We start from the raw sequence: 20292 nt of genomic DNA on the forward strand, positions 1-20292 counted from the left end.
CAGGTGGGATATATTTTGTACTGCTTCCTGGTTTTTCTACACTCTTCCCTATGGGAAAGAATTTATTGGTCCCATCAATCCCTCTTACAGTCTTTAGCATGGGAAGGAGATGTCACAGAGTTTTAATGTCTCATATATTTCCTCAATTACACAATCATTATAACCAGTTTGGCACAAAATACTGTTTTCATCAAACCCAGTATTTAAGGCAAAAAGTAGCATTTGTTAATTTAGCTGCAGATTAATGTAAATTTATATGCATGGATGAAAAGAAGATATTCATTGTTTATTTAAAAGTCTTCTAAACTACATGTACATGAGAACTTTATTTAAAAACACACAACTTTGTTCTCCAGCAAAAGCTGGCACAGTGAATACAAGTCAGTAAATCCGAACCTGCTGAATCCAGCTCCACTGCATGTCAGGGAGCTTGATGAAAGGATATTTTTTTTTACAGTAGAGCTCATGTGAATGAAAGAATGGCTCAGAACAAGAGAGTCCCTTGAGCCTAGGTCATTTTCCAATCCTTTTTACAGCCCCATCAGAAATACCTCAAATGTCTCTGGTATCCCCTAACACAGCCCCTGGGGCTCACAAGACCATGGGGGGTTTTCCCTGTTGCCATCAGTCTGGTGACAGTCACTGATGGGAGCCTGGTGCTGCTCTCCTTGTGGACAGCTGGGCTTACAAAAGCCTGGCTGGCAGCAGGGCTAAGGGCTGCAAAAGCTTTCCACCCCTGCTGTGGGAGGCAGGGAGAAACTGCAGCCAGGACTCTCCCACTGCAGCCATGGGATGGGGTCTCTCTCTGGGGACAGACCTCTGGAGGGTCGCTCTGACACTGCCCAGTGCCACCTCAGTCCCAGCACACACTGCTTGTGCTGCTGGGGCACTGGAATTGCTGCTGAGCCATAGGACCATGCTCAGAAAAAAGCAAATATAGGTCCTTCTGCTGGAGGTTATTTGCCAGACTCAGACAGGAAAGAGGAAAGAAAAACTGACCAAATAATCCAGCAAAATGATTACACATTGCCAGTTCCCTGATGCAGACTTCAGGGAACTTCAGAACATTTGGAAAGTTCATGAGTCTGGCTTTGGTTGTCTAACAATCAACTGTGAGTTTTAAATTGTTCATTATCTTTAATTAAGGAGGCAAGAGCAACTTTCTCCTTCACCAGTGTATTTCCCCAGTGCTGCTTTGGCCTTTCAGCTTCATGATGTAAAACACACAAACTTGGTGAAAAGGACAGCAAGGCAGGTTTCTGTCTGTGTTCTCTTTTTGCTTTTCCAAAGTTCAGTGAGCTAGCATAATTCTCACTAATTGATTCCAAATTTTAGTAATAACTTTAATACAAAATTGTATTGAGAAATTGTAGTCCAGCTCTAAAACCAGTTCAGAAAATTTACCAAAGAATACTTGCCCTTGAGAAGCATGAAGAAGAAATTAAATCAGTGTGAGCTTATTTTTCCATAAAACATTATTATTGGCCCCAGGATGAATATATTATAGTTATAGTCACTATAGACTTTCACAGAAATTCCTATATAAGAGGTTCAAATATTTCTATAAAGATTTTTATAGGACTTATTGATTCTTGCCCTTCATACTTTCTCCATCCCCTTCAATATCCCTCAGGGCTGTCTGTAACTCTGTCAAGTCTTTACATCCTAACCAGATGTCCAGTCACTGTCTCCCAAAAGTGGCCACCCTCCAGTTCTCCCAGCTGCTCCATCCCTGCATTCCCTCTTCCCCACCACAACATTCTGGTCTCCTTCATATCTCCTTGCCCTGGTCCTCTGTCCACATTTGCTTTTTGCACAATTTTCCCATGGCTTTGTGCTGACCTCCCACTTTCCTGCCATCCCAGCATCCCAGGAAACACACAGAGCTCAGCAAACACACAATTACAAGGAAGGGAGTGCAGGCCAAGTTTCCTTTAACCAATACTGGGAATGTTAAAGGAGGCTTAGGCCAGTCCCACACTCAGTCAAGAAAACTCAGCTTGCTGTAAAATGATGCCTCAGACCACAAGCACCTCATCTTTGCTGCAGCTCAAAATTCAGGCAGGAAATTCTCCCCTGCATTGTGCCTCTCCCCTGAGCAGCTCACATAATGAGTGACATGAGCCAGGAAGAAGGTGCTGCTCAGGGTGCTAATCAGCATCCCTGTGCAGCATTCCCTGGATGTGCTCCTGTAAACACAAGGCAGGCACGTGCTGAATGCACAAGAGTGGGACAGAATTAAGAGAAGCCTAATCTCCAATTCAGCAAAAATCCTCTGCTCATATGTGCACACTCTGCTTTTCACTCCCTGATATCCAGCTAATATTTCTAGGATGTCCATACTGACTGTTTTTATTTCTTTTTGGTAGCAAATGTTCTTCCAGTAACAATACAGTTAATGGATAGGAAAGATTATTTTCTGAGTATTTGGGATAATGCAGCTTTTCAGCTATTATGAAGCCATATTGTTTTATAGATTCACTGTCTCAGTATTTCTTTTATGTCCCTTGAATTTGTGTGTGCAGCATCCTAGAGTAGCACAGCACACAAGCTCTCTACCAAACACAGGGAAATCATCACCATGGGGAAATAGCTGGAATAATCTTCTTAAAACTTTTTAATTATGACTTATACTTACTATATTTTTGAAGGCTTTGTCTGAAAACTTTGAGAACTGCTGCAGAGATAGAACTGAAATATATTAAATATGGAAGAAAGTACTAATGTAACACAAGTTTGAATGACTAAAGTTATAATGTCAAAAAAATGTCATGGAAAAAAATGTTAAATTTCAAAAACAAGAAGCAGTGTGTAATACATTTGACACAACAATCCAGCACAGTTCCACATCCAGTAATAGCAATGTTTGATGCAGTCTGAGACATTTAAATAAAGTCTACATAATAAAAATTGAACAGAACTAGAAAGCATGAAAATGACACATCCAAATTCCCTGAGCTGTTTCAAAGTCTCCAGAAGGAACTTAAGTGAATGTCAAACTTTGTTTAAAATCTTTTTCTTGCCACAGTCTGTTTCTGAAAGTTTTTCACCATGGTTGCTGTCATGGGTGAAAGCAGTGGGAGAAGATGATAGAACACTTCAGTAAGGAAGGGCACAGATCAAACTGGTGAAGGGAGATGCCATATTCCCAATTTGCTCCTGGGGAAACCCCAGTGATATACACAAGATGTGTGTGTCACTGAATGCCCTCAAGTGAACATCTGAACTCCAGCTGACAGAGCTATGTGAGGACTGGAAATAAATTCTTGATCTGCTGAGCTGGAGAAGGGACAGAACATCTCCAAGCAGGTTTTGAGCAGTTTTGAAATAAGCACCCCATTAGGCACCACTGCCATTTTGAACACCGTGAGATAAAATATGCCAAATGTTTCTGATGCCTGGCTGTGTCAGAACTTGGGGTGAGCATGGGTGGGACTGAGGGTTTCTACCATGACTTTTCTCCCAGAGCTGACAAGCTTTGCCTGAGTCCCACTCTGCACATCAATTCCTCATCAAGAAAAGTCTCCTGAACTGCTCCTCCCAAAGCAGAAGCACCTGGCAAGCAGAGACCCAAGCAGCAGTCTCCTCTGCCGTGCCCAAAGGGGCAGTGACAGGGCCCTGTTTCTGTAGGAGGCTGCCCACAGAGGGCAAAGATGCTCACAAACCATCCTGCACAAATCCCACGAGAGGCACTGCTGTTCTGTGCCACCTGCAGGACAAAACGTGTCCATGAGATCCCTGTGAGAAGCCTGTACCAGGCCAGGGTGCCCAGAGTGTGCCACAATCATTCCCTTCCTTCCTCCCCAGTGGATTGAAGCTCAGTGCTCACAGCTGGAGTTCCAGGTTAAGCCTCATCTGTTCAGCAATGTCACATGCACCAAGGCTGATGTGGGAGTACAGGAGGAGCAGCATTTAAAATGTTATCTACCGTGTCTGTTCCCAAAAAGCTTTGAACTTGTTCCCTTGCCCCCAGCTCCTGTTCATCCCTACCTGTTCCTGACCCCTGCACTGCTGCTCTGCCCCTCTGCAGGAGCACAGAGCTCCCAGGCACTGCCTGCAGCAGCCCCTGAGCTCCTGCCAGCAAAGGTTACTCACACCTGCAGCTGGGGAGACTCCCCAAATGAAGAGAAATAGGGCTATCAATCAGACACAGAAAACGTGTTGGCAGCCTCAGGCTTTTGGGTGTTTTCACAGAGAGTCGGACAAAACACAAAAAAATAGGTTTTTCTCAAGTCTATTTCGAGTCCTCAGAAATAATTTCCTAGCTCAGCAGTCCTGGGCAGTCAGAGCAGGAGACAGCAGTGCCCACTATCCAAACAAATGGTGTGTTGTCCTTCTCTGTCTTTACCTGACATCAGAAAAATCAGCTCCATTAACACAAGGTTACTCTTTAGAAATTTTTCGTCTTGATTATTCCATTTATGTAATTTATTTTGGTCCTCTGATTCCTATTAGTGGGATCAATATTAATTTAAATCACAAGGCATTTTCTCCTGCTCCATTCATGCAGATCAGGCACACTGCATTTCTTCTGCTTGTATTGCTGACAAATTAACCTCAACTGAGATTACCAAGATCAAGGGAGAAGAATGACTGCAACCAGTTTCTCCACTCTGTTTTAGGCAGGGATTAAATGGTTAGCCCACAGGTAAACTTCTGCAGAATTCCATACATCAGACTTGGGGAAAAGTATAGAATAAAACTGGTCAATTCCTGAGAAAACCAGATCACACTTAAGATAACACCTTCCTCCACAAAAAGTGACCAAATGCTGCAGCAGTCATGCTGTGGGCAGGGAGGAAGGATTTGGTGTGGAGCCAAGGTGGGACTGGGTGTAGAAGGGGGCACAAGCTGAGATAACAGAACTTTAGCTTCCAGGAAGATAATAATTTAGATAGGAGTGTGGAAAATCATGGATTCATAGAATGATTTGGGTTGGAAGGGACATGAAAGCCTATTTTGTTCCACCCCTGCCATGGGCAGGCACCCCTTCCACTATCCCAAAGTACTCCAAGCCCCCTCCAATCTGGCTTTAAACCCTTCCAGGGAGGGGGCAGCCACAGCTTCTGTGGGCAATGTAAGTCCTTACAGACCAAGGGGCAGCACAGTGAATCACCTGTGTGGAAGTAGGGGGTAAATACCACATGGCAGCAATGCAAAAGGCACAGAGTGAGACTGGAATAGCCATGGAGGGCACTGGGCAGCCTTAGGACACTGCTTTGAGCAGATGTGGCTGTTCAGGATGTGGCTACTGAGGCAGCCAAGGCTCATTGCCAGTGACAGGCAACAGCTGATGGGCCATTAGCCTGTGCTGGGTCACTGAGATGAGTGTAAGTCATGAGTTAAACTCCAGATAAATCTGACAAAGGGTCAAAGACCAAACTATTCACTCACCACAGCATGTGAGCTCTGGGGGCAACACCACCCCTGGCAGGTACCCCTGGGGACCCAGAGAGATCCACCTGTGAGCTCAGATCTGTGCTTTCACATAAAACCTGACCCAATCCAGAAAGAGCTTCTTTTCAGTTCATTTAAAATCCACTGTTTGAGAGACTTTCTCAATGCAAGAAGTGAATGATTCACATCGTTCAGGAGTTTCAGATTTCAAGTAGGTTTTTTTAAGAAACAAATGCACTGAGAGGGAATGTGTTTTATCTTCCAGTTATTTGGAAGGTATAATGAAGATGATACAGCAACTGCCATCTACTCAAAAAATGTCTCTGCCACAATCTCTCCAACAAGCCCCTGCCAGCCATGGTGGGAAGCTGCTCTCATGTGGGCAGGCACCTGGGAGTGGAGCTGCTGCTGCCAGCACAGCACCCACAGCCTCAGCCAAGGCTGTCCTCACCACTCACACACATTTCATCCAGAAAATGATCTCTGAATACTCCTGTGATACAAGCAGTCAGTAGCATTGTTAATGCAATCATTAATGTTATTAGCTGGTGCAGTGTCTGTGATGAATGATCACCGAGCCCCACGCTGAGCCCTGTGAGCAGCAGGGTTTGTCCCTGCAGTGCCAGGGCTCCTGCAGCTGACTCTGGGGCACAATCGAGCTCCACAGCTCAGCAGCTCCAGCCTCAACCACTGATTCCACTTTTTCTTGGCAGACTCAGCTGTGCCAATGACTTCCACTGCCAGATCTAAGTTGGTCTTCACAGAATCACAGAATTAACCAGGTTAGAAAAGACCTTTGGGATCATTGATCCAGCCCATGACCTAACACCACCTTATCAACTAGGCCACAGCACTGAGTGCCACGTCCAGTCTTTTCTTAAACACCCTTCCTCAGCTTTCATAACTATAGTGCAACCATTTCCAGCCATGTACCACTTCAATTAATTCTTTGGCATTTCTTGCATCAAAATTCAATTATCTTTGCCCAGCTCTGGGCTCCCTGATAAACTTCCCACCACTTTGTAAATCTGGCCCCTTATTTTCTTGTTTTTCCCCCTGAGAAGAGTGGGGTTGCTTTATTAATGCGAGAGAAATGAAGTCCAAGGTGCTAAGACACTGAACCAACAAGAGCTTTTGCTATTCTAGACTTGGTCTTGTAAGCAATGAAGGCATGACAGGTGTGACTTTGAACAATAAATTGCTATTGAGTAGGAAGAAGGTGATTCTGTTTAAATTAAATGGAAAGATAATCAAAACCAAACCTGAAGGACAAACTTTGCTATATTAAAGAACCTAGAAACCATCTCGGCCAATGTGTTCAGGGTCCATAGGTACCTGACAGCCTGGAAATTCTTGAATTCAGGATGGTGAATTTCTCAAGAGCTTTTGTCAAAGTCATGGAGAGAAAAAAATGGAGGGCTCTAAGTCCAGATGAACAATCTCTCAAAAAAACCCCAAAAACCATATAATAAGTAAACAGAGAATGCACAAAGAATGGGGAAAAGGTACAATCAGCAGAGAAATCCCACTCAGAGGCTAGAAGATACAGAGAGGGGAGGACATTTACAAGTCAGTCTGAATTACTTCTTCAAAGGGCTATAAAACCACACAGCTACAGACCCTTCAGCAGTGTAGCCATGGAGCCCTGAGACAATGAAAGAGTGAAGCAGTCAAGCAGTGACAATGAGGTTAAAAACCCCCAAAGTTATAATTACAACTCAAATACTTTAAATCAGTTTTCAATCCCTCACCCCTTCTATTCCTCTACTTCTGTTTTAAACATCCCACACAGCTTGGAAAATCTGAGCCATGTGAGCCATTCCCTGCAGGGTTTTCACACAGTGCTCCCAGCTGGCAGCTAGAAATAAAGCACAGTGGTGGCCCTGGGGACAGCCAGTGGTGCTGCTCTGAGACAGCCAGGCTGAGCATGGACAGGGCAGGCTGGCCCCAGGAGACACATCTGGAAGTCTTTGTTTCGGTCTAAGCAGGGGAAGAAGTTGGTGCACAGATGACTTTTCTTGAATTATGCATTGGTTGAAGTACATTTTTTAGCAATGAATGCTTTCTCTTTTAGGACTACATCCGACTTATTTAGATATCTGATACATGTTTTGGAAAGTCATCTATGGAAAGTCATCATTCTATTGTCTGATGAGTAACCACACTAAACTGTACTAAAAATAATGCCTAAGAGAGCTATTAAGAAGAGATTTACAACAAATAAGATTTTTTCAGGGCAGTTTTTCTGCCTTATCTCAGCAAAGCTGATGTGGTTACCTCCACTCCTGCATTACAAAATCCAGCACAGACCCTTCCTTCTTGCCTGCAGAGGACAGAGGTGGGGCCACCTCTGCCTGGGACTGGCAGAAGAGCCAGTCAGTGGTAAAGTGCTGCAAAAGGCACAGCAGAGTTCAGGGGTTTCGTTGCTCTGATGCCTCCTGGAGCCAGTGGGTGGGCCAGAAACCAACTGCAAATTCTGACTGCTGGAGACTGCTCTAAAGCAATGAGACCAGACCAAGCAGAACAAAAATTCACCTTCTGGCTGTGTACTGCTGGAACATAGCAGCCTAGAAATGATAAATTTCAAAGTGTGCCCATCCCTTTGTACATGCCAGTGACAGCTTTGTTACCTGCATAATAAAATACTCATTTGTCCTGCAGACCTCACTGTTGCCCTCAGCCTTGCAGCTCCTGGATTGTGGAAGTGCTCCTGGCCTCTCGAGCACAAAGTCAGCTGTGGTTTTTTGCCTCACATATGGATCCAGCCAAAGCACAACTGCTGATGCTCAGAAGGCAGAGGGGTATAGCAGCATGCAGAGAGATTGAGCTGGATGAGAATCTTGCTTAGACATCTATAAATCAGTTAAGAAAAACCACCTGCCTGCCTTGCATTCAATCTCTTAAAGGATTTCTCTGACCTTCAGTCCCACAGCAAGCCCCCTGATCAGTGGGGAGGGAGAAGCTGCGTCCTGCTTTCCTCCCCTATGCTCTCCCTCCCACTTTCCTGTTCAAGAAGAAAACAAGTGAAAAAGCCTGATCCTTCAGGATTCAGCTTATGCCACCTCCTCAAAGTCATCAATAAATCAGAGAAGAGCATAGGAAGAGAAATTGTGGCCCAGATCCATTATCACTGAGAGTTTCCAACTCTGGAGGTTTTTTCACTGCACAAAGCCAAGTGAGTGCTGCAGCACTGACCTGACAGAGCAGCCCTTGGTGGTTCCTGTGGCTCCCTTGGCTCTTCTTCCTTTGATTCATTTTAATGAACTATGCAGAGTCTGAAACATAAATTTCAACCTTAATTCCTTTTTTTTGGCTAATCCCATGTTCAGAATAAAATCTTGGCTTCAAATACAGTGATTTTGGAACATGCCATTTATGTCTGGATCAATCACAGATTATCAAAAACTCCCCAAAGCATTATGTGTGGGGGGTTTCCCTCCCCCTTTCATTAAATACTAATCTACAAAAATGAGAAGCCTAAATGAGCTAAGGTGACATTCTTTTATAATTAAAAAGTTCTTCACATTCTCAGCTCTTTCCGTCTTAGAACCTCCCATCATTTTTCACTATTTGTTAGGTTTTCATGACTTTCTCAGGCAAGTTGTAGACATTTTTCCCTTACACACTGAGGGTATCTAGGAATTACATTAACTACATTTGATAGGAAAGGCTGTATTCACCCATGTGACACATAAGGCAAAAAAACATGTTACAAGAACCATGAATTAACTGTTTAAGTGGCACAGCATAACCCTGAATGAGTCCCAAAAGACACCAAAATATGGAGACCCCAGTTTTAAATCTCAGATTGTTTTTCTGAAGATTTTGCTTTTCTCTCAGGTCTGGCTGAGACTGGCGGTTCCATTGAACTTTCAGAGATCTATCTAAAATGAGGTGTGAAGAAAGATACAATAACAGGGAGACAGTATCACCCGGATCCATCAGGCCAGAGGGAGCTCTCATCTCACCCTACAGGCTGCTCAGACACAGCTATGAAGTGAGCAGAACTTGGACGACAGAAGTCTTCAGGTTCATGAAAGGTCTTTTCTGTGGCTTTAGAGTAGAAAGGTTTGAAGATGAGAGTTAGGCAACAATTTCAGTTCAAACTAGGTGATGTGTTTATTTTGTTGCCTTCTGGAAATTTCAGTGCAAAGCAAGGACAGCTGGGTATCCCAGAGGAACCCTCACAAGCAGAGTGCTCTGGTTGTTGGTTTGGTTTTGTTCTCTGAAAAGGTTCAGGCCTTCAGGAAAAGATCTTTTGAATTTGACTGCACCTCTACAGGGACCTGAGTGCTCTGTTGCCCTTGCAGTGTCTTTGGTGGTGAACATGAAGAATCTTTGGCTTCCACAAGGCTTTCCTTGTTTGTCCTGACAGTTAAATGCCATCACCTCTTCTCCTGAGAAAAAATATTAATGAAAGACGAGACACTACATTTCATAGTAAAAAATTAATGCTCCACCAGTAACTGCTGAGAGCTCACAGCATGGAAAGGTGAAGCAGCAAGCCAGCTTGCTTCCAAAGGAACAGTCTCCTCAAATATTTGTCTTGGAAGCACTCATATCTTCCTGAAATTTCAAATTACACTAAGCTCCAAGTCTCCTGCGCTCATAACTTTTAAAAAGCAGTCATATTTGGAGAATAAGCTTCTGTACTGAGCTCTGTGCGTATCTGACACATGTCAGGCCATGCAGTCTCCTTAAATCTGGCTGAATGACATTACTGAGGCTTCTTTCTAGGAATTCCTGCTGATAATCTGTGTCCACAATGCTCAAGGATTTGGCTTGACAGAGACAAAATACAGGTTGTGTGGGGTCCTTCAGAGGTCCAGGTTCCTATGCCTAGGTGCCAAGGGCAGGGTGCCTGACATACCTATCCCCTCCAGGGAGTGAGAGCTCCCTGCTGGAGCACAGCTCAGATCCTGCAGAGCCACAGGTACCATACACAGACCTCTCCATGAATGTGCCTCTGCTCTGAGAATTCACCATGCTGCTCCTTCCATCTCCACAACAACAAATGGCACAGCTTCACAGCTCAGAACAGCTCCGTGAAGAAGAACCTCCTTTTAGTTGATCTTAATCCTACCTGAGACCATCTTACCTGAAGGTGGCTTGCTCCCAGTGGTGTCATCCCTTTTTGAAATGAAATCTGTAGGATAACAAAACTGGATAAAGGGTTTCAAATGTGGGCACACAACAGATCTATGCAGCTGCATAGCAATGCTTTCTGGTTTACTCTCCAGTCTTTTCCTAGTAATTACTCCCATTCTAGCTGGGGTTTTGGTTTGTTTAGTTTTGCTTTGTTGCTGAATTGACAATATAACAGATAGTCCTATAAAACTACCCAGGAAAGGGATCTTGGAGTTAATAGCTAGTTCAGAAACCATCACTGAGTGTATTTTTCCTCCCATGTGCATCACTGCACATTTATCAACAATGAATTTCATCTGCCATTTTGTCAGAGTGTTTTACAATATGAGCTTGGGGATCCATTCCTGCAAACTCCACTTGCCCTGCAGGGTTGGCTCAGCTGAGCTCAGGACAGGCTGCTTGGAGCTCTCTCATCAGCACAGGGGGAACAAATCTGCTGGCAAACTGCACCAACACAGAACAGTTAACTCCAGTTAAAAAAAAAAAATGGCCTAAAAGAGGTACAGCAGGGCTGCCCTTCAGAGCTGTGGGAAGCAGGAAGGAACTGGGGGCTTTGTCCCACCAGCCTGGGAGCATGGGGACTGGGAAAGCATGTAGTCCCAAATCAACACTGCTTTTGCAAACACCAAAACACAGTGCAAACACACATTAAGACAGAATACAAATGAACAAGCCCTCAAAGAGGCACTGTATCATTTTTATGTTACCCTACAACTCCCTGTGGTGTGATTTGATGTACAGAGCAGGCTGCTTTTCTTACTTGGTGCTTTCCCTGAGAGAGCTTGCACACACCCCCACCCTACACCCAGTTCAAGGAATCAATAGTGACTCCTATGGTTAATCTGTTTCTCACAGAGACACTTGCCTTCCCTTCTCAGAGTGCCCTGTGCTTCTGCTGAAGGCAAGCACAGCTCCAGTGAGAGACAGTTGCTTTTGGAGAGCTGATTCAGACAAAGCACCTCAGAGAGAGGAGTCATCTCAAGGCAGTGAATAACACCACAGTTATCAGCTTCTATAAAATAGAAAAGAGCCTACAGTCTGGGACAGGAGTGTTTAGTCATGTCACAGCTCCATGGTCTCCAACATGATGCAGTTGTTAGTCACGAAAGACAAGGACTGCTCTAAATTCAGGAATTAAGCCTTGCTCCAAAACCTAGCAATGTGAATAGAAAAACTGGGTTTGGTTTTGGTGGACTCTGAGTGGTTCAAGCTTTTAAATTCATATTTTAGAAACAGTATATCATAAAGGCCTTATATCAAACATATTGGATATTTTCTCAACTTGTGTGTTCAACAATCCAGACAAAGAGAGCCTGGGTTATCCTTCCTGAAGGAAAAGTCACAGCAGTAGGCACATGAGAAACTTATGGCCTTACCAAGAGCTTGAGCAACACAGCTGCAGCCAAGCCTTGCTGGTGCAGCACGCAGAGTGCAGGTGAGAGTGGTGCTGGAGGTGCTCCCCAGGCACAGCCTCTCTGCAGAGGTCTCCCTGCAGCTGCACAGAGGAGCACCTGTGTGTACAGGGGCACACACACCTACCAGCTCAGGAGCAGGGCCTGATTTCGGCAAATCCAGACTTTGACACAATCTAATGAGCTGACAACTTCACTGGCACTGACCAGTACATAGTTATTATTATTATTTTTTATTTATTGTGACCATCTGCAGTCAGCAATATGCAAGATAATAAAATGCAGCTAGAGAGCCTGACTTTCAGGAAAGGAGAATGCTGTAGCTCCCTCCTATGGCATGATTCATACCCTTTTTTCTGGTCATTTTTAACAGTGATCATCCTATTCTAATATTTCATTAATGTTCCTCATTTAGTAAATTAACCTGCAGTGACAATCTCAGGGAAGCCACACACTTTTTTTGTACTGTGCCATTCTGCTTTCCCTTAAATTAGAGATGTCTGTCCACAGGCATGCTGGCCAGGATATAAATTACTTAAGGAAAATGGATAAAACTCATCAATCAGGCACAATAATTTATGATCTTTCCACACACGACAATCTATCTTGTAATAATTTCCTTCATGAAATGTCATCCTAGAGTTGAATGGCCCAGTTCAGGACCACATCGGGAAGAGACCAAATGCAAGTAGACTGACACTTTTGGCTCGTGAGTTTTGTCAGTACAGGGGGTACTGGGTTTCATGGGGTTTCTGTGACACTTCTTGTTTTCAGAGCCACCTTCCCCACACCACTGCCCTCCCTGATCCCTTCAGTCCCAACAGTTGTTGTGTTGTCCTTCAAAGTATCTGCTTGAATGGCAGCCTAGAAAACATCAGTACAGGCAATGAAGCTGATGCTATTATATGAAAAGGGCCATTAAATCACCATTTAAAAAATAATTTTTAACCTACACTATTGGGGTCACTAATTAAAAATCAATTCCTCTCTGTGTTGCAAATCTGACAGTAATTCTGCCTCCAATGGGTACAGGCAAGATTAACAGCACATCAGGTAAATGCAGCTGGGAAATGACATTTTCATTAGTGATTTATTGGGTGTGAAATTTCCACCATGGTGAAATATTCATGAACAAAGCAGGTTAGAATGTCTCCATAAATATCCATGTTACTAATTACTGCTGAAGCCCACGCTGGATTAAATGTTCACAAAGCAAAGCATTCACAAGCCACAGGAGAATTCTCTAGGACAAGACTTTTAGGGAGAAACCAAAAACACACAAAACCCAATAATCAGCAAATTAAGAGCTTTCCTATTAATCACAGCATATCACTTCTCCCATCCCCATAAAAACAATCAAACCAACCCCAAAACCCCAGTAAAAAGCAAAGCAAAGTGATACAGTCTCCATTAATGAAGAGAGCCAGGGAATGATCCTGGGCCTGAGGACCAAATGGTGGAAAAGGCAGCAGCTGCTCCATGTCCCCATCCCTCCAGCTGGGGCAAAGCATGTCCAGGTGAGCATGTCCAGGTGATCTCACCCAGGCCCCAGGACTGGAGAGCCCTTGCTGTGTCCTCACCAGCAGCCCAGAGTGGCCAGCAGTGGCCAGGTCACCTTGCCCCTGTCCCCTATCACCTCAGTGCAGTGACACCTCACTGAAATGGCCCCAGCAGACAGAGATACCTATCTGCTTGCCTTTAGCACCTGGCTGCTCTGAGCTATCCTGTGGGACAGGATCAGAGGAAGCTGGATTGCCACAGCACCCAGAAAGCTTCAGACAGCCCGTGCAGCCCCAGCCAGCAGAGACCTGCAGCTTCCTCAGGGCATGAAGGGCAAAGCCAGCAGAGCAGGAGGCACTAATGGGAACTGCCCAAGCGTTTCTGTCTGCTGACTGCAGGCAGACAAAGAGTGGGACTGCAGGTCCCACTCTGGCACTGGTCAGCGATTGTGTATGAGCTTGTGCCAGCTTTCATGGGCAGCCACGTCAGGGTCTGGGCACTTCCAGAACCTGAAAAGGTGAATTTAAGCCACACTGGCTCCCAGTCATTGGTACTGGATATTTTTGTATTCAGTTAGATCACATCACAGCTTTGTGTTAAAGCACAACCACACAGATGTGCACAGACACCACAACTCTGGTGGGAAGGGTGAAGAGGAGACCACCAGGGAGCCCCTGGATTGGGATGGACACCCCATAAACCACTTCTGCTCTTGACAGATTGGCAACATAGGGCCCCAGACATAAACACATTTTGTCTTAACATGAACATTTATGGGCAGCAGGGTAAATCTGCATTGTTGAGCAATCTGGCTTTTCCTTTTTCTTCACTTTTGTACAAATCTTCCACATGATCAATTGCTGAAGCCAAGGTAACTTCTCTGTCAAATATGGTACTTGATCACGCCAAATATTTCTCATGTTTGGTACTTTCCAAGTGGCACAGCTTCAGTAGGATTCATTTCCAGTGGAATAAGCTGCACTGTGCAACAAGGCCCAGAATGGGAGAATCAATAGCTGGCCACAGTCAAAAATCTGTTAGGTCTCCCCTGGCTTTGATAGCCCCTGAATAAAAACATGCAACATAAAGATATTTAGAAAGAAGTGCAATCCTCAGAGTGCTTCATGTCTTGTAGATTGGAAGATCCAAACTGTTTAAAAATAGTTTTATGAAATCCAATTTTGCATAGTTTTGACTAAATAGAAGAAACTGAAGAAGCTGATGAAAATGCAAAAGCAGCAAGTTTAAATGAATTGAGCCTCAGAAGCTATTGGAAGATAATGGCTTCAGGAGTCATCTATTCTGTTCACTGCCAGCTTTACACCAGGGCTTCTGCATCTCTTTTTGAGCTCATTGCTAAAAGCATCACCACATATTACCAACATTGTTGTTGCTGACTGAAATACTTAGTAATGACACAAACATCATTCAAAATCAAATTATCAGATGCACTGACAACATACTCTAGAATTTAATAGCATGTTAAATGATTGTGGGGAAATGTTCTGTGAAGTCAGTGAAGCAGCAGCAAAAACTAATTCAATTCTCAAATGAGTAAAAGTGAGAAACTGTTCTTATAAAACCAATATTGTACAAATACAGGCTGGCATACACTGCTGACTTCTAGGGGAAGGAGAAGGAATTTCTTCCTCTAGCAATAACCACCTAATTTTGGTGACTGATGTAGTTCACCTTGAATCAAAACTGCTGCATGTGCTTGGAGAAAGAGTGTCCAAAATAATACATTGAGGAATGTCATACATTCAAAATACCAGTCATGACTCAAAACAATTTACCATTGATACAATGAACATATGGATCTCAAGTTAAATGAAATTCATCTTAAATTTCCGGAAACTGCTGAAGAGCAAGAGCCAAGTCTGTCTCTTACCTTCTGGAGCAAACAGCACCCTGGCATGAAATTTGCATGGAACACAAAAGTTTCACAGGGCCCTAAATTAGTGAAATGTGCAGTGGTGATCACACAGCTCCATCAGCCTTGCTCTGGCAGCATGTCCTAGGAGAGCTGTAATTCTCCAGCCATTGCAGCTTCCAAACACCTCACACCAACAAGAAAGAGTTTTCAAAATACATCATCCCTTGGAGATGGGTTATAATGGTGCTTGAGATTAAGTAACATGTAATTGAATTGAGAGAATAAAATTATGGAAGTTTTAATAAATTGATGAAAGTTTAAATAAAATGTGTGTCAAAACAACAAAAAAACCCCACAAATCTTGTTATAAACAAGAAATCACAGTATGTTTGAACTTTATGCCTCTTATAAGATCTTTTTTATTAATGTTTTCTTTACAAAGCTCAGCATGTCTTTAAAGCATTGAGCAAGTCACAGCATTCACAGTGGGCCTATATATTGGCTTAGAATGGCTGGTGAAGTGCTCCCTGTCTGTAATGGAAATCGAGACTTATAAACAAATAAAGCAGACAAAAAAGCTGTAAAGTTCAACAAATTCATGCTCCCTAGTTTACACAGAGCTGGTTTGTGTGAATGAAGAACACCAGGAAACTCACTCCCATTTATGCATTCCTCCCAGCCTGGGATCTGCTGTCCTGCACTGGGTATCCACCCCAGGCCAGGCTCAGGTCCTGCCTAAATAGCAGATGCAGCACCCAGCAGAAGGATTGCCTTCACCCAGACCTGCTGAGCCTCTGTGGCTTTGCAGCCCTGCTCATCCTCTCTTCTCTCCTCCTGCTGGAGACAGACTTCAGCTCTGGAGACATGGGACAGGAGCAGTGCCCAGCTCCCCTGGGTGCAAACACTCCATTTCAGCTCTGCAGACATGGGACAGGAGCAGTGTCCAGCTCCCCTGGGTGCAAACACTCCATTTCAGCTCTGCAGACATGGGACAGGAGCAGTGCCCAGCGCCCCTTTGTGCAAACACTCCATTTCAGCTCTGCAGACATGGGACAGGAGCAGTGCCCAGCGCCCCTTTGTGCAAACACTCCATTTCAGCTCTGCAGACATGGGACAGGAGCAGTGCCCAGCGCCCCTTTGTGCAAACACTCCATTTCAGCTCTGCAGACATGGGACAGGAGCAGTGCCCAGCGCCCCTTTGTGCAAACACTCCATTTCAGCTCTGCAGACATGGGACAGGAGCAGTGCCCAGCGCCCCTTTGTGCAAACACTCCATTTCAGCTCTGCAGACATGGGACAGGAGCAGTGCCCAGCGCCCCTTTGTGCAAACACTCCATTTCAGCTCTGCAGACATGGGACAGGAGCAGTGCCCAGCTCCCCTGGGTGCAAACACTCCATTTCAGCTGGGAGCATCAGGAACACCCCACAGCCCTGCACTCCCCAGAAGTGACTCTTGCAGAGCTTCCAGCAGAAGTCTCACACTGAAGAAACTCCCCCACATCTGGAGAAAAAGATCATAGTCCTGGGTCTGTGGCTTTGGTGAGCAAAATGCCAACACCAATGGAGAGGATTTATCCCTGTGGTACAGAAGGGGAGTGTGACAGGAATGTTAACAATATTCCAACACTGCTGGAAGCAGGGAGCTCACACACAGCCCTCCTCTCCTCAGCAGAGCCTGACTGAGGTGCAGACCCAGCCAGCACCTGAACTGAACTCAGAGCTGCAGGAGAGTCACAATTCATTTTACTTATTGCATATTGTACTTCACATTTAGTCTTTCCTGCTTCTAGCTATATTATTTAATTAATAACATACTAATAGCTAAATTACAAACCTTATTATTTTGCTGATCTTCCCAGGGTCAAAACCATCCCTAATGAAAAGCAATCTCTAGCTGCTCTCTGTATGTGGGGAAAACAGGCAGCAAAATTCAACAGATATCATGCACTATTGTTTTGACAGGAATCTGTAAATCATCTTCCCAGAAACAGAATTTATTTGCATTCTAGCAACGGCATCTTTTTATGCCATTTATGAACTCAATAGGAAAAAGATCAGAGAAACCTAATAGATATTAGATATTCTGTTTTCTGTTTCTGAATATTTAAGAATATTGATATTTGTAGAGCTGTTACATTGTATTTCCAAACATTAAACATTAAAGTATCTGTTTTTAGGCAGATACTTGACAACAGACATCAAATTTCCATTAGCTGCTTTCTTGTAGAGACCTTGCTTTTAGAAAAGTGCTCAAGACAAGGAGACAAATCCCAAGGACTTTTCATTACACTTATAATCCTGTCTCTGTCTGATATTTTTGAAAATTAAAAAAGCACAGAAAGACAACAACAACAGCTCAGGAAGGGCAGCCCCATGGTCAGCACTCAGTGCCTTGGTTCACTTCCCAGCTTTGTTTTTAGCTATGGGCCATTCAGTTTGTCTTTTTTTTTCTCCCCTACAGCAGGTATAACACTCTGATCAGGAAATACTTAACAGGCACATCTGGGAGGAGGCAATTGTGCTGACACAAGTTAAAGGGTAAGGAAGACTGCTTTAATAGTCAAATAGCATATTTAAAAATCCAGGTGGGGGAAAAAAAGGTAATTCCAAAAGAGAAGGTAGCACAAATAGCCACTCCAAAGTCAATGGGAGTTTTGCCTTGACTTTACTGCAATAAAGATTTCTGCATTAAACACTCAGAGATCCTGTGTCCAGTCCCTGAACCTGCTCCATCTGATGCAGTATCACAATATCTGCACATATTTCACATCATGTTAAAAGAAGTGTACAAGGGAATACTGAAAACCTGCAGCCAGTGTGCTCAGAGGAGGACAATGTGCTGGCATGTGTGAATTAGGATTGTTTCAGCTTATAAAATCATCTTTTATAAAGACAGGAGGATGACTCCTGCAGCATTCACATTTCCAACACAGCCAGAATCTTTCAAAGCCCAGCATGCTCAGAATGAGATCCCAAGTCCCATGTATTACATTGATTTTATAATTGATTATCTTCCCAGGGTCACTATCTGGAAAGCTGTAAGACATAATTTTTTTTCAACTGATTTGTCTCCCTGGACAGCTGCTGCTTACAACTTCCAACTTTCCAATAGATGATGACAGCACAGTGAAGATGGCTCGAGTTGCTGTGATCATTCACTTCCACCCTGTGGGCTGCAATCCAAAACTTTCCTACACCTCATTTTTTTCATGCAGTAAATCATCATTGGGAAGAAAGTATCCAGATTTCCACTAATTTAATTGCTCACCAAAGTGTTGTGAGGGTTGATTCAAACACATCTGGTGTGAAGCAAGGTGTTCACTCTCACTACTGACCAAGGTTCCCTCTGCTCAGCAGCTCATCTGAAGACTCATCTTCCATTTGCAGCTCAATATTTCCAATACCTTGGTATTTTACAGCCTGTCTTTCCAGGCACTTACTGCCTTGTAACTATATAGCTAAGAATCCAAAGTCCACTAAAATCAATGAGAGTCTTCCACTGGCTGTGTGAGCTTAGATTTAACTCCAGAAAGATTTGGCAATATCAGGCTTTCATACTGAAGTACTGTCCTTATAACCTGACAGCCAGTGGCTGATCTGGGAGGTCCCTTTGTGGGTCACAGACACCAAGGACTGTGGTGAGGCTGAGGATGTAGCATTGCCATTGGTCCTTGCAGGAATGCAACTGCAGGGAGCAAAATCACACGTCAGGAGCAAATGAGTGGGTCTGTCACCTGTCCCTGCTCATCTCCCAAGGCAATCCATACAGGCAATTCCTGTGTAGAATTCACTTACACACCCCAGCAGGACATTGCCAGAGCTGTGTGAAAGCAGGGGCCAGCACTACTCATCCTGCAGGGAAGATGAAATGGGAAAACCATCCACGAAAGACTAAGAATGCAGAGAGCACTTCCTCTTAGTGGGGGCTGTGCAGCAGCAGCAGCATCCCCTCTCCCATCCCAGCATGCTTCCAGCAGGCTGGAAAAGGAGCTGGCACTGGCCCCTCTGGCAAGGACACCCAGCTCAGTGAGCCTGACTTATCCAGAGATCTCAGAGACCCTGCAGGTGAGGAGGTCACTGGTGAGGAGTCCTGCCCTGCAAGCAAGAAGGAACCAGGCTGGTGGTTTCTCTCCAGACCCCTGGCTCCTCTCCAGAAAAGGGATTTGCCTCTCCAAGTGCAGAGGTATCACTTTGTAAGTTTTACTAAACATCACCACCCTAGCTGGCTTTAATTCCTGGTTACTTCTTCAGAGGTTACCACTACACCTCAGCTGGCAATTATTTTGCTGTGATTAATTACTGGTTTCAAAAGTATCACCTTAATATTTACTGGGCTATATTATAAAGAGCTTTAAACCTTTGCATTTTATTCACAGTAGGACAGAAGTCCAGTTATGATCCTCTAGTAAAAATGCACTATACAGACCTACCAGAAACCAATTGCTGCTCCAAAGACATTACAATTTAAAGCTCTGATTGAACATTTGTTCACATCCTTATCTTGAAGGAGGTAGGTTGTTCCAAAGACTCCAAAGTGATTATTCATCCTATTCATGAATTCAAGAGCATGCATATGTATTTGCACAACTGGAAAAGGCCACAAGAGTTGGAATAACAGCAGGAGGATATAAAGAGAGATAATTGTGACTAATGCAATAAGCAGTGGTTAGAGAAGAGGAGCTGCCAAGCTGTTGCTGAATATTTTATTGGCAGTGTACTAGGGGCAAAAGTCAAGGAGAGATTTGAAAAAGGACATTGTAGTATTTTGGTTGGCTATTAGGAGAGTCTTTCTTGTCCATTATTACAGGAAAAAGCACAAAAATTTCTGATGGAGATTGGGTTAATGGCTTCATTTCTAGGGAGTATTAAATTACCTGGCATATTGTAGAAACATTTATAATCTATAATTTATAAGTAAAATGACATTAGCAATTTACATGAAGCTTACAGAAATAGTCT

This window comes from Passer montanus, unplaced genomic scaffold (genome assembly GCF_014805655.1).
Source record: "Passer montanus isolate IOZ18808 unplaced genomic scaffold, ASM1480565v1 scaffold8, whole genome shotgun sequence".
Lineage (NCBI taxonomy): Eukaryota > Metazoa > Chordata > Aves > Passeriformes > Passeridae > Passer > Passer montanus.